This window comes from Borostomias antarcticus, assembly GCF_949987555.1.
Source record: "Borostomias antarcticus genome assembly, chromosome: 4".
Lineage (NCBI taxonomy): Eukaryota > Metazoa > Chordata > Actinopteri > Stomiiformes > Stomiidae > Borostomias > Borostomias antarcticus.
In genome coordinates, this window is record NC_140237.1 from 16,802,096 (window position 1) to 16,814,384 (window position 12,289).

Below are 12,289 nucleotides of genomic sequence, written 5' to 3' on the forward strand. Positions count from 1 at the left end.
TATAACTGGTTGGAGCAGATTCCCTCCTCTTGTACATTGAGCCAAGGAAGCATCCAGGGGCCAGGACGCGTCTACGCGTTTTGCATCCCAGTTTAGATCAAGCCCACGCCCACTTCCGCATACGCGTCCGACTGAACCGTCATCAGCTGTGTTCCCATAGAAACTGCACACAAGAAGGGACTCTCTTCATCACGCCCGTAAGTTTCGCATAGCTAGTTACGTTAGCTAAGTTAGCTGGCCGACATTAACTGTAACATTAACTTACTTGTTACTGTGAAATGCAATGATTACATCTGTCATCATATTATAAGTTAGCTGGCCGACGTTAACTGTAACGTTAACTTACTTGTTACCGTGAAATAACATGATTACATCTGTCATCATATTAAAGTTATATATGCGTAGTGTCATTGATGAAATTCCAATTTCTTTGTGCACGCAGGCCTGCATGTATTGTTTTGCTAATCGCGTGGCCTCTTTTGTTTGAAAGATGAAGCCAGTGGAAGTGGATCTCTGGGCGACTGCTATCAACATAGAAGTGTGACACAAGTTTTATGAAGATTTGTATTGGTTGAATATCATGAAGTGTACAGCATAGGAGAAAATACAGTGAATACAGTCATCACTGAGACTGTTGATATAGATATTATCAAAAACTTTATTTGAGGTGGTATCACACGCTAACTAGCGTTAACGTTACTGTACCTTCGCTGGGTGTAATCATGGTCCATCTGTAATGTTAGCTAGCTAGGCAAGAAGTTAGGAAACTCCGCAAAAGCGGCCAGGACCCTATCAATCACAGTCTGGCAGGCTACCCCCTCGCCCTGTGTCTACCATACTAACAGAGATGGTCTGTGGGCTTGGAGTTGGCAGTCTGTGGGTTTGGAGAAAGTGGTCTGTGGGCTTGGAGATGGTGGTCTGTGGGCTTGACGCTGGAGCCTTGATCAAGTAATGAGCCTTGAAATGAAACACTACACTTTTCAAATCTTTATTTAAACTCGTGGGGCAATTTGTTCTCCTTTCTCAGAGCTTTCCTGTGATGGATGGGTGTGGAGATGTGCTGATAGGACTCTGGCATGGTCTGCATGTAGGCCTGCTGTAAATGTGTGTTCTGGATCTGTGGATATAGAGTGGTATGCGTGACACTGCACTTGGAAGAAAGAGCTCTGTTAGTCTCAAACTGCTGTAGAAAAGTACAATTTGTGTGAAAGTACCAGTGTAGTCTTTTCCTCAATATTCAAACGGGGTAGCTGTAGCTCAGGAGGTTGAGCGGGTCGTCCAATGATTGTAGGGTTGGCGGTTCGAATCCCGGCTCCTGATGATGTCGAAGTGTCCTTGGGCAAGACACTGAACCCCAAATTGCTCCCAATTAGCAGGCTGGCACCTTGCATGGCATCTGCTGCCACTGGTGTGTGTATGTGTGTGTGAATGGGTGAATGAGAGGCCTTCATTGTAAAGCGCTTTGGATAAAAGCGCTATATAAGTGCCGTCCATTTACCATATACCATTCAAACAGAAATATCAAAAATAACACGTTCTCCCTGCAATCCACTATGAGACATGACCACACCAGATGACAGCTGTGCCTCCTGGTGTATATTACTGCATTGTTGTGGAAGGATGCAGAGTGACAGGTCTCTCTACTGATAGTGAGAGAGGCAGTTCGGGAGGAGTGTCAGGTACTGTAGCTAACTACTGTACAGAGAACAATGACAAATCAAGATAACTCTCTGCTTCTCTCGGACAACTCAGTTTGCACAGGCCTTTTGAAACATTGCTCAGACAAATAACGCAATATAATTGAGTGCTGTATTGTATTTTTGTGCTGTTTTATTTTTTTCATGGAAAATATAAGTATTTAAAGGGATAACACAGTGGTTGAACGTGACACATGGCAGTTATCTTTAAGTAAAATCAAAGTCAATATGTCCATTAGTGTTGTTATTCCGTCCCTCTGCAGTTCGTTTTGTGGGCGTGTCCATCAGAAATGATTGACAGGCCGCGGACCCAACTTCCACACATTTGTTGTTTGTAACCATAGTTACCTCGACACCAGGAAGTGTACAGGCGTTTACAAAGTCCTTAATATAAGAAACGTGAGATGTCACACTACCGTTTAACCCCCAAACATTATAAAGATGCACGTTACCTAACAGGCCATACCCTCAAATTTGTGTTATTTGGAAAAAGCACAATAAAGGTATAATGATGGGGCGTCTCTCCCGCAACACTGAGGAAAAGTACCCTGCAGCCGGCCACGCAAGCTTGGAGGCTTGGGCTATTAGACTAACGTTAAAGCTTTCAGCCAGCTACGAACAGTATAGTTACTAAAATAATTGCAACTGTGGGTCTTACCAGAAGACTGATCATTTGCGCTGTGAAACCAACATTAAATCGGCATTGTTCACCAGTCTAACGTTATTTATTGAAGTAGGTGGCCAACACAGCCAGCTGCACTCTGAAAAGTTACTGTTCTGGGTTCAACATCTGTCAGTTGTGGTGATATAAAGGAATCGAGCAGTATACCTCTGCAATAAGTGATTATTAGATCAATTAAATTATTATCAATCAATCATATTTATTTATATAGCACATTTCAACATGACAAGTCAACCAAAGTGCTTTACAAGTGACAGGTAGGACATAGAAACATGGAACAGACAACAAATTGTACAACATGGAACAAACAACACATTGCACAGGGTTCAGGTCAGGATGAATCAGGAAACGCTAGAGAATAAAGGTAAGTTTTGAGCTGGGATTTAAAGGACTCTATCGAGGGGGAAAATCAGATTGAGGTAGGGATACTATTCCACAGTTTGGGGGCTGCAACAGCAAAAGCACAATAGCCCCTGTGCTTGAGATTGGCCTTCCGTACTGTAAGTAGCCCCTGGTTGGCCGATCTAAGGGTCCTAACGCAAGAGTAGGGGGTGAGAAGGTCTGAGATAATAGCCCATTTCATAACCTGTACAAGGCAACACAATACGCTTTACAGAAAGAAGGAGAGGATGTAGCCTACATACTGATGATCCTACCCCTAATTAAGTGGCAGACTGCATGCGTAGCGCAGTGAATTAACATAATTGATGAGTTTGGAGAGACAGAGGGCCGTGCACCAAGACTCCGTGAGTGCACAGCGGACAAGGGGTAGCCTACCCCGGAGTCCGGAGACGTAACAGGTTATGCAGTCAATAGATCTCGTTTTGAATGTTATTGTAATGCCCTCTGGTTATAATAGAATATCGCTACTGGAGCTGTTTAATCCCAAAATGTGCAATGTTTCCTGCAGTTGGGTCAGATCGAGGTGCTGAATAATCAACATTCTGTGGAGCAGATAACCTATCACTGCAGTGATGATACACAACTTTCCCATGACAGAATGTTTTGCAGAACTAACAATTCTTTGGTGTTGTAAATTACGAAAGGAAAATAATAACTTGACTTAATATCTTCACCTTGCCCCACCCCGAAATGTAGTCATAATTTGATCACAATAGCCTCTATATGTGCAGCACAACGCTGCAATACAAGGCCTTAGGACAAACTATTCAGTACACAGGTGTTTGATCAAGTGAAGATCTCATTGTGAGAATAAGCTGTTTTCTAGAATAAATACATGACAAAAAAAACTGCACGGGTACTGTAGGCCTACGTCTTTATTTTCCCGGAGAGGTAATTGTTGCGCATACAAAATGACATGAAATGAAGACAGGCTACTTTCTATAAAACAGGGGCGTTCTTAAGTATTTATAATATCATTACAGTAGGTGACATTGGCTGCCACCTGCCCTCCAGGACCTGCACACCTCCAGAGCCCTGAAGCGCCATTGTGTAGTCAACAACAACTCAACAATGGACCAGTGGACAAGGACAATGGACCAAGGACAGGACAGTGAAAAATACAAACAGTGCAAGAACTAGCAGTGCATTTGGCCTACAAAAGAGACACTACAGTAGTCAGTATAGTGCAAAAATTGCAAGGGTCAGGGAGGGAGTCAGAGGGGAGCCTTGTTGATAAGACTCATGGCCGAGGGGAAAAAGCTGTTCCTGTGTCGAAGTGTTTTAGTCTTTGATGACCAGCCTCCTGCCAGAGGGGAGCAGTGTGAAGAGGTCATAGCCCGGGTGGGAGGGGTCAGCCATGATCCTCCTTGACTGTTTCAGCGCCCTGGAGTCGTGCAGGCCCTGGAGGGAGGGCAGGACGCAGCCGATCACCATCTACGCCAAGCGTATCAGCCGCCGTACATTGGTCTTGTCCTTGACTGTAGCGGCGGGGAACCAGGTGGTGATGGAGAAGGTGAGGATGGACTCGATGATGGAGGTGTACCATCATGGTCCGTGGCAGGTTGAATTTCTTCAGGTACCGCAGGAAGTACATCCTCTGCTGTGCCTTCTTAATCAGGGTGCCGATGTTCAGTTACCACTTGAGGTCCTGGGAACAGTACCCAGGAAGCAGAAGGAGTCCACGGTGGACTCCTTCCACTCCAGCATGGAGCTTTAATTGTGTTTTATCTTCCATCTTATTTTCCTGCTTTTTGTTTATTTTATGTCTATTTTTATGTGAAGCACTCCTTGCATGTACATTCTCTGTTGTAAAGCACTTTGAGCTGCATTTGTTTGTATGAAAGGTGTTATACAAATAACGTTTTTTATTACTATTATTATTATTATTATTATTATTATTATGTGACGAGAACGCAAGTTGATCATTCAGGGTCACACCCAGATTCCTCGAAGTCCGAGTCCGAGTTGACCACTGTCGTCAATAGTGATGGCCAGGTCGCGGTGCTGGCAGCCCTACCCCGGGAGGAACAGCAGCTCAGTCTTGTCCAGGTAGAGCTTGATGTGGTGTGAACTCCGGGTGTGTAGATCCACCCATCTACACACTAACCCATCTACACCCTAAACCAGGCATCATCAACGGGCGGCCCGCAGGCCAAATCCGGACCCCCAAAGCTTCCCATTCGGCCCTCAGAAGTGTTTTGAATATCTTTTTTTTTTTTTTCAATATTAAAGCAACATCAAAAACAGTTGAGATCTAAATAATTTTATCAGTAATGATTTACTGACCCAAAATATGTGCTATTGATAGTGGGTGCTAAAGAATCTGCCATCTTATTATTAGCCAGTAGCCTAGCCTACACGACCCAATGCAGGAAATGAAGGCAGGCAGACTCGAAAAGCAATGCAAAAATATGGACAAACTCAGCTCTCATTTAACATTTTGTTTTACTTATATGCTCTTATTTGATATTTTGTTTCATTTTAATTTTCACATGCACAATGACAGTAGGCTAAATGTTGCATTCAAGAGTCCATAGAACGGAACAGGTTCACAGCAGCTTCTAATCAGACCATGTCAATGACAAACCAGCTGGAACCCTAAGCACTAAAGCAGACCAAAATCATTTCGGCGGAACAGAATGGTGACAGCCGGTAGCAAAAGCAATTGCCAGTATGTTTAAATGAAAAGATTACTGGAATGAGAAGAGGAACGATGAGAACTTGGAATTGGGGAGAGAGGTGGAGATAGGGACAGGTGTAGGCTACGGAGTTGGTGAGGAGACTTTGATGGGGGAATTTACAGGTAGTATGCTGGCCAGTGGTTTAATGCTTTTGGCATATTACGTAACTGAAAGCCCCATACCTAAGCAGGTAGGTGTTTGTAATGTGATATGGTGAAATGATAAGTGGCTATTATGAAAACTCATAAGTCACATTGTTGTGGACATGATTCGTGCTTCGTGGAGTTGCACATATATAGACTGTGTTCCAGGACCTCCTGATTTACAAATTAAGTACTGGGGTGCAGTATAGGTCTTAGGAGTCTGTTCACACCAGTATTGGGCAAGTTACTGAAAATTACTAATTAGTACAGTTACTTTCACAAGAAAGTGAACATATTAAACAATTATTATTTTATTTTTTTAATATTATTTGAAAGTCTGCTCCCCACAGTGTCTGCTGAGAACATTTCTGGCCCCTGGACAAATGTAGTTGACGACCCCTGCCCTAACCCATCTGCACCCTAACCTATCTGCACCCTAACCCATCTACACACTAACCCATCTGCACTTTTACCCATCTACACATCTCAGCACCACAATGTACATCCCTACCACTGAAACCTCCCACAAGGAGATTACGACTGGGCAGAGCGGAAGTGCCTAAACCAACTCCTCACTAGTGCGGGCTGTTCCAGGGAATCACTAAGCAGATGGGGCTCCTTACGTGGTTCAACAACATGCCACTGTGGCACAAAACCCCACAATCCCCCACCAGGCCCAGTTTGGTACTATTAGTTAAATCTCATATATTGTATACAAATGTTTATTAGTGGATCTATAATAGTGCATTATACCATGGAGCACCTCCTTCCTTGGAACCCCCAACTATGGAGCACAGAAACCCATACTATGGAGCACCTCCTTCCATGTCCTCTGCTAGGCGGACCCTGCACAGCAAAAGACCCTACAGTTTATAACACCACGGCACAGCAAGCTGTTCACCACTGGCTAGACATTGCATAATTCAGTAGCTGCTTTGTATGTTGACACAAAAAGAAGAACTGCGTCCAGGTCTGTTTTTTCCCAGCCAGGATGCCTAGTGCTGTGTAGCAGAGCCCATACCTGCTCCTGTTCAGCGTATTCTGACATTTGTTTTATTTTTGCTCCACTTCGCCCAGTCAGTTGTCAGTATGGAACCTTGTGCCAAGTAAAGGCGTACAGCAGCCTGCCGCCATCAATATAAATGCTAATGACTGTGGGTGAGGAGAGGGGCCGCAGCATGGTTTTGTCATGGTAATATTACGTTTGCCTCAGAGGAAGGAGCAAGGTTAGGTATTGAGCTGCAGATGAGCACACAGGCTTTGAAGATCTAACGCGTTATTATCTAAAGTGGAATCACATGAAAAGCCAATGATTCTTAGCAGAGGAGATCTTGGGTGAGGAAAGGGCCCTCTGTTTGATGGAGGGAAGGGAGGGGAGGAAGAATGGGATTTGAAGATGGTAGTGTATATAAATAGTTTCAGCTTTGTCCTGTAAATACATATGGTTGGTCTCTTTGTGTAGATCTGGCACAATGACGCAGTTGGTTAGTATGGTGTTGTGTGTATCATGTTTAACTGATAAGATTGAGATGTAATGTATCTGAAAGGTGCATGATTCCTTTAGCTCTAATCGCTTGCTCCCAGCCTAGAGTCATACAGACATATCTATACAGCCTGTATGTATGCATGTATGATTTTTTTGTTCTTTTTTTTTATTATTAGGGGCCAAGCCCTGAAAGGGCGAGGACCCTATTGTTATTGGTAGGATTCCCTATTATTCTGACAGCTAACTCTGTGTGTGATTGGTCAAAAGTTTTCAAATTTGTCACTCACCTCACCCACCTTGGAAAACTAGGCTCCAAGAAATATTGCATTGATTGGCCAGATGGTGGCGCTATAGGAACTGTTCTAATTTGCAAAGTATGAACGGGTATATCTCATGCCCCGTATGACTTACAGACTTGAAGCCTCAAGAACCCATAACTTCCGGTTATATACATTGTCTGCCATTTAAATTTTTGGGAAAAACACTTAAAATCGAACTTGTCCTACAAATTTTGACCGATCTGTATGAAACACAGTACACACAATCTAGGGACCGATATATACAGGACTATCAAGGCTGATTTTTGAAAAGTTACATAAATATGCCTTTATGGGGCAATTCAGTTTGCAGAGTGTGATGCTTGGGTGGGGCTTATTACATAAAGGTGTATAATGTCCCAGTGGATAGACCAAACACCACCAAACATAGCCATGTCTGGACACATAACGGAAAGGGACCCCTCCATTATTGGCCCAATCCAACCAAATGGGGGCGCTAGAGAGCTCATTTCCGGTGTAAGCCTAACTGCCTTGCAGACATTTCCCAGACTTAGTACAGTTGTAGAAGGGCATGCTTTGATGCATTTATTGCGATTGGCCCCTATAGAGGCTGCTTGCAGCTTTAATTGTCATTTTCTTATCGTATAACATCACACCAATGAAACCTACAATTACATAGATCAGTAAAGACCAGTAACAAAGACTAAAACTTGCATCAATATTGGATCGAATACAAAGAAAACAAAACATTCCTCTACCTTGTATACAATTTTCTCAGGCAAAGCCTACTATATTTATGTGACAGGTACGACAATATGTTCAATTGTATTTTTCATCAACATCATATTTATATTGGTACAGTCAAAGGACTTGGATTTTTTAACAATTTCAAATATTTTGTTTTCCTGTGTACTCCTGATAAAAATGGAAAAGGGGTTTTGTCTGATTATTTTTTCATCCAGGCCATCCCTCTCTCTTGGATCTACAATTCCCATTGCCAGACTAAGAATAAGATATTTTGTCTTATTTGTAGTCATGTTTTCTTTACTAAAGTAATTAGGATAGCCAACACTGGTAGTCCCCTTTTTAATTATGTTACTTAATATTATCCATGTCCCTCGGATGTTACCCCGATGTTGCTCCAATAGCTTGTGGTAAAAAAAACATTTTTATTTAATCTAATAATACTTAGTAATTTATTTTGATATGTTTTATATCTGTTTTCGGCTATCTTTGTTCTGTTTTAAGAATAACTTATACAGTACATTTTTCTTTTTGCATGCATTTTCAATGCCTTTGGTCTGTCGAACCTATTTCGGTTGTTGGTTGCTGTCTTTCTTAGAGTGTTTGTCATAGATTTTGACGAATGTGGTCAGAAAGGCCTCATAGGACTGGTCTGGGTCATTAGTAGCATATACATCATTCCAGGTCTGTGTACTTACAGTAGGTCCGCTTTGAAGGCAGCAATGACTTGTGGTGTTCTGCATCTAATCAGTACATCTCTGTTATTCATTTCTTGTTCTCCATCTTGGGATGTCGAAAAATAGCAAAAATCGGAAAGTGATCACTTATGTCATTAATTAGTAATCCTGCAGTTACTTGACTTTCTATGGTGTTTGTGAATTCATTGTGTATCAGTGTGTCTGTGTCTGTTGTTATCCGACTGTAGTTATCCTGTTTTTGTATTTCTATGAGGATTTCGTAAGTTAATATTGAAGTCACCACACACCATATGCATCTTGCTGTCAAATTTGCCAAACATACTGTGCACTATGATTGAATGTGTCTAGGCAAAATCCTGGCAGATACAAACTGATGATTATGTTTTTGGATTTTTATATAGACTTCAATGGTTGGTCATTCCAGAACCTCATCTATGGTGTTTGTCATATTTTTAGCCAAGCTGCATCGCAGAGCTGTGTCCACATATAGTGTGACTCCTACTTTTTTATTGTTCCTGTTTAATGTAAACAGCTCATAGCCATCCATTTCCACATTGTAACCTTTCTCATTCACAAGCCAAGTTTCAGACACTGCAATTACATTGAACTAGTAGAATCTGTTGCTCAGATAATTCTTGATTTTCTTGAAATTTCTATAGACTCCTACTGTTGAGGTGAATGATTGAATTTTAGCACTTTTGAATTGTCCATCAGTGTAAAACTGACAATTCGTGTTCATGGTGTTGTAAAAATGATTTTCAGGATTGATTCCTTTACCAAATTCATTCATTTTGTGTTCAGTTTGATCAAACATTTTAAAACATTTAACATGTAAAATGTTCATACCTGCTGTGTACATAATCTCCCCCTCAAGACTATTCCAGTGTCATCAATCCCATCTTCCTCAACATCTCTAAACTGGAACAAAAAAATCCTCCTCAGGTTCTGTCATTGACAACGTTCGGAATGTTTCCACTCAGAAAAACCACCACTTACAAACTGGCTTTTTTACGAGGAAAAAAACATACACGGAAAGCAAAACATTTTACCCGTGGAGGGTGACTACAGTCTCAGGAAACCGTTTCCCCATTTGGAAGACGGCAGGTCAGAAGATTAATAGTGAGGGAGCGTGCTTTACCCCCCAAGCCTTGGTTCTGGATTGAGGCTGAATAATTGGACTTCCTCCAATTATGGAATGCCCCCTCTCGATGAGCACAGCCCGAGCCTCCTCATGTATGTCCTTAAACAACGCCGGGTCAGATTCTGTGTACATCCACTGCTCCGTTTCTTTGCGGGAGCGGCTGACGTTATCCTCAGCAGGTGTGCCCTCATTAACGGCAGCGTTAACGTTACTGGCCTGTGAGCTGGTGCTGCCGGACCCGGTAACGTTAATGTTAACGTCGTCAGGTGGTTGAGGTGGTGATGTTAAAGTTAGCTCCTCCATGGGTGCTGAGCTGCCGCTAGAGTCGTCAAGGCGAGGGTGCTAAGGTGGTGCCACCATGGCCATGGGTTGTGGCGGTGCTGCTAGCGTCGGTGCTCGGGGTGAGCTGCTGCTAGCACCGTCATCAGTAGGCCTAGCTCCTCGCTGATAAACTTTTTATTTTTTAATGTGTCGATTATACATTTTTCAATTCTACCGCCTCTCTTTTCTCCTTTTCTTTTTTGGCCACTCGTCTGACTTCTGTCACTCATGGTTTAACGTTAGTCAGTGAAGAGGGCAAGTGCAAGGCAGTTGTAATGTTAGGGCCTATGGACAAAACCAACAGGTGCGTGTGACACGAGGTTGACATGAGGTTTACACACTTTACCTGACTAGTTGCCCCTTGTGCCCTTACCCTGGGCACTTCCATGCCCCTGGGCACGTGCCCAGTTTGCCCCTATTATAATCTGCCCCTGCCGGGACCGTCTGAAACTCCCAGACCTTCTGGGCCTCCCAGACCTTCTAGCCGCATGCGGCTCTTTGCCCGTCAATGTGCGGCTCCTCCATCCAATTATTAAAAAAAAGTTGGCTTGCGACTCTTCCATCCTTTCATTAAAAAAATAAATTCATTCATTCCATAAGAATGTTTCTCTCTCTCTCTCTCTCTCTCTCTCTAGTTTCGCTGTGCATTTCTTCCAGCCCATTTTAGTTTATTGCAGATTTGTCATAAAATCATATGATTCGTTTCGCTAGGTCGCGAGGAAGTCGCGTGGGAACCACTTCAAACCAATCATATAGGTAGCAAATCACCTTGGTAACAAAATAATTGTAAACAAAATAATTTGCTTTGCGTAGGTCATACTCTTTTACGACAAAAGCTAACGTAGCCTAGGCTACTGTACACAACCAAAGAATGGCTGGAAAGAAATGCGCAGCGAAAAGAAAATATGAAAACGAACACAGGACATTTTTTACCCGAGTGGGAGAGTCATTTTTTCTTCATAGAACGTAATGGTAAGCCATTCTGTCTGATATGCCAGACATCATTGGGACATTTCAAAGCCTCAAATCTCCAGCCCAGTCCAGCCCAACCCAACCCAGTCCAACCTAACCCAGCCCAGTCCAGTCCAGCCTAGCCCAGTCCAGTCCAGTCCAGCCTAACCCAGCCCAGCCCAGTCCAGCCTAACCCAGCCCAGCCCAGTCCAGTCCAGTCCAGCCTAACCCAGCCCAACCCAGCCCAGCCCAGCCCAGCCCAGTCCAGTCCAGTCCAGCCTAACCCAGCCCAACCCAGCACAGCCCAGCCCAGCCCAGTCCAGCCTCACCCAGCCCAGTCCAGCCTAACCCAGCCCAGCCTAACCCAGCCCAGTCCAGCCTAACCCAGCCCATCCCAGTCCAGCCTAACCCAGTCCAGTCCAGACTAACCCAGCCCAGTCCAGACTAACCCAGCCCAGCCCAGTCCAGACTAACCCAGCCCAGCCCAGTCCAGCCCAGCCCAGCCTAACCCAACCCAGTCCAAAATATATTGTCAGAAAATATCTTGTTGTGTGTATTAATTTTAGATAAATTAATTTTAAATGTATATTTAATGGACAATAACGTTTTTCTTATTTTAGACTGGGGTGCCTTGGGATTTTAAGTACTTATGAAGGGTGCGGTGACTGGTTGGCCACCCCTGTTCTAGACCATCGTGGGAGGAGATCATCATCGAAAAAGATTCTGACGAACTGCCACAAGTCCATAGTGACATTGATGAACGGCCGGAGGATTATAATGACTCTGATGAAGTGCCACAATACCCTCCCTCCCGGTCAAGCTCCGAGCACCCCGCCGGTGAAGCTAGGTCATTATGATGGGATCTCTAGCTTGGAGGGGTTCCTTGCTCAGTTCCATCTAATCTCTGATGTGTCAGGATGGACTGAGAACCAGCTATTCCTCAATCTAACCGCCAGACAGGCACTCCTAGACCTAGACAGGAGAAGAATATCCCTGGAGACGCTGACTACTTCCCTGAGCCGGTGGTTCGGCGATCACCAGTCGCTGATCAGCCTCCGAGACCAG